Below are 3419 nucleotides of genomic sequence, written 5' to 3' on the forward strand. Positions count from 1 at the left end.
TCTCTTTGTTATCTTGTCTATAAAATCGAGATAAGTCCCATCTTTCAACCGAGATATAACAGTTTTTTGGTTGTATTGTAATTAGTTAGCCCAATTCATATATTGTCTTCAACGACCTAACTAAGATTATAATATACCTATTAATACCCTTAATTGCCCTTTTTCTTTTTAAAATTTGTAATAAAATATGCCCATTTTGGTATTTTGCTAAATCAAACTTCAAATGGACCAATCGTATTTATCCATTATTGCAAGTGGCACTATTTTTTCAAAATTTCATGGGTATCTTTAATATATTAAAACAAAATACATGTTTAGGCGCCAACTTTAGACCAAAATCCCGCCTAAACACGTGCATCGCACGGGGTTAAGTACTAGTGTCTCATTAACCGGGTAAACCTTTTCTTATTCTCTATTTCTCTCTCATGAAGACCCAAAACTTTCCTCTCTATCTCATTTCTTATCTCATACAGTCTATTACCCCATCCCTATTTCTCCATTTTTTGGTTTGTTATGTGCATTGTTTATGATGAATACACTTTTGTTTATCTGTGGTTGCCCAAGCTATTATATTGGCTTTGATACCACCGGAACCATTTCCTTGGAAAAGAAAGGAGTTAATCAAGGAGAGGAAGCACAAAGCTCATATTCGGCTGGATCTATGGAGAGACAGAGAGATTCTTCTCATCACCGAGACTTGAATCGATTGGGATCCACAAAGTTTCACAGACCGCCCGATGAGTTTCTATTCTTCTTTGCCATTTTGAGTTATTTTGAGTTTTTAATCATCTTTAACTTGTTTCTTTGAGTTTCTACCCATCGTTTTCGTTATCTGAATCCCGTTTAGGGTTTGGGAAAAGTGTTTATTTTGTTTTACTTATGATTTTGACAGTTTTTGACGGTGAATGATTTTGTCGATGATTATAGCGGCGACCGGAACAAAAAATATCTATGGTTTAAGAAATTTGTTTCTGACTTAAATTCTGTATTTTGAAGGAAAATCTACAAATTTATTTATCACTAGCTTGCAGATCTACGATTGATAATGAACAAAAAGAGAAAGGAAGAGATCTGCTTAGACATTGACATGCGTTTGCTTATTTCAAGTTACTAAAAGGTTGTTAATTTATTTTTCTCATTTTGTAGATTGTAAAAGCTTCATATCTGTTAAGCTCTTTACATTTTCAATGGCAGAAACCCTTTATGTAGTTTAAGTTTTGTGATATTTTGAGAACTTTAATATTCAACAGGTCAATATTTAAACAGGTACCACCTTGCTAATTCTTGTGTTTTGAAATTAAAGTTTTGCATAAGAAGTTAGGAATGAGAACATTGAAATAATCCAATTTTTGTTTGTTGTTCTTCACTTTCACTTGACCAAATGACTGCATAAGACCTTATTAGTTTATGTGTATTGTAGCATGATTGACAAATATTATAAGACCTTCTTAATTTATAGGAATTTTCAAAAGCTCACTCTTAAAGATAGTCCATGAAGTGCATTCAACGACAAAGATGGTCTCTCTGGACTGGAATGGCATAAACATTTGGTAACTATTTTTTAGGGATTTTTCTTATCCTAATAAGCATTTGGAAAGTGGAAACATTTTGTTGAATTGCTATGAAAATCTATAAATTTCATGTTCCCCTGTTTTTCAGATCTATGGACCATCTAAACATAATCGTTATATATGGCTCTCAATCATTCCCTGAAATTGGTGATGTTGTATAAATGGCCAAGAAACTACACATTGTAGAATCCTGTATGTGTGTTAATGTAACAGAACCAATGTTTCTTACCTTTGTGGAGGCATTATAAAGGTTATTCCTGGCATTAAATCTCACATTATGTTATTATGCTGCAAATTTATTCTTGCAGGAAGATGCTGTAAAGAAAAATTATGGAGGGAGATTGCAAAAGAAACCTCCACTAATATCCAAGGTTTTTTTTCCTTATGTTTCTTCTTCAACGTTTCATTTCCTGTATTGCTATATCATTTGACAATATATGTGTTAATGTGAAATGTACTTTTGAATTGACTTTTCTTCATGAATAAATTCATTTTATGGTAGGATCATAAACATGCTTATTTTGATTCTGTTGATTGGGCTTTGGGGAAGGTATTTTCTGGTCCTAGAAGCATGCATCTCTTTATCATTATGCTATTAAAATTTTCACATAAACCTTCAACATGTTACATTTCAAATTAGTTGTTTATCATGTCAAGAGCGCCATTTTTTATCTCTTCCAAACACAACTACAATAGTAACTGTACCAGTAAGTTTGTCAATAAATATCTTTGCCAAACACACTATCTTGACAAAACTGTACCATTAAGTTTTAAAAGTTTAATATTTTTACCCTCTATTAAAACATACTTTGTGAAGACACTATCTTTGCCAAAAGAGAAACTTTTCATGGAAGTGTACTGTGAATTCTTCGGCTACGTGTGTAAGTTCTCTCTAATGAATTGTCTTTGTAGTTAAATCTTCCGATTATATAAAACTTGACATTTGACAAGAATTTGTTTAGCTCAGCGACGTGCAGCTTCTGCTGGTCTTGGTTTTCTCCAATTCTGCAACCTCAACAATTTCATAACCAAATTTGTGTTAGGCTTCTTATTCTTCCTCGGTGTCTCTATACTGCAATATTTCAAAGAATATTATCAAGTATAACATGAACATGCAGAATGGGTGAGATATATATCTAAAACTAAATCAATTGTTGAAAATTTTATGATAAATTACACAACCATTTCAATGAATTTACAGCTCAATGATGTTGTGATTGTCATATTCGCATCTCACACAATGGTGGCTGCCTTGGTTGCTTTCATTTTGGATCTCACACTCGTACGCGAAGACGATGCAGCCCATGACAACAATGGTTTGAAATGGTGGGAGAAATTATATATATATATATATATATATATATATATATATATATATATATATATATATATATATATATATATATATATATATATATATATATATATATATATATATATATATATATATATATATATATATATATAATGAATTCTATGGTTTACCATGCAGACTCAATGAGCTTTTTCCATCCCTGGAAACTATCTTTTGGTTTTGAAAGTTTATTTTTCATAATATAAGCTAATTCAGCATTTGTCACAACAAAGTTGTATGTAACTTCCCGTGATAAGTTGTGTTTCATTGGAAGAAATGTTGGAAATATAATTTTCAATGATTATATATATATTAGTTGATATTACAATATTGTACTTGGAAAATTTAAAATAATAAATAATGCTTTAGCATCATCATATATAACAAGAGACTTCCATATATAATATGGTGGATTCTAATTTAATTGAATTATTATTTAATATATTAAAGGGTTCATATTCATTTCATTGCAATTGAAGTGAACTTTCAATGGA

General features: G+C 30.8%; 1 long non-coding RNA gene across 1 annotated transcript; it reads left to right on the forward strand.

The window, feature by feature from the left end:
- The first annotated feature begins 428 nt into the window (after window positions 1–428).
- On the forward strand, window positions 429–2904 carry LOC131641386 (uncharacterized). Its single transcript, XR_009295503.1, has 5 exons — window positions 429–1117; window positions 1460–1550; window positions 1660–1763; window positions 1880–2694; window positions 2773–2904. It is a non-coding gene; the product is annotated as an uncharacterized LOC131641386 (long non-coding RNA).
- Window positions 2905–3419: the final 515 nt, after the last annotated feature.

The sequence above is a fragment of the Vicia villosa genome, unplaced genomic scaffold (assembly GCF_029867415.1).
Source record: "Vicia villosa cultivar HV-30 ecotype Madison, WI unplaced genomic scaffold, Vvil1.0 ctg.003712F_1_1, whole genome shotgun sequence".
NCBI lineage: Eukaryota > Viridiplantae > Streptophyta > Magnoliopsida > Fabales > Fabaceae > Vicia > Vicia villosa.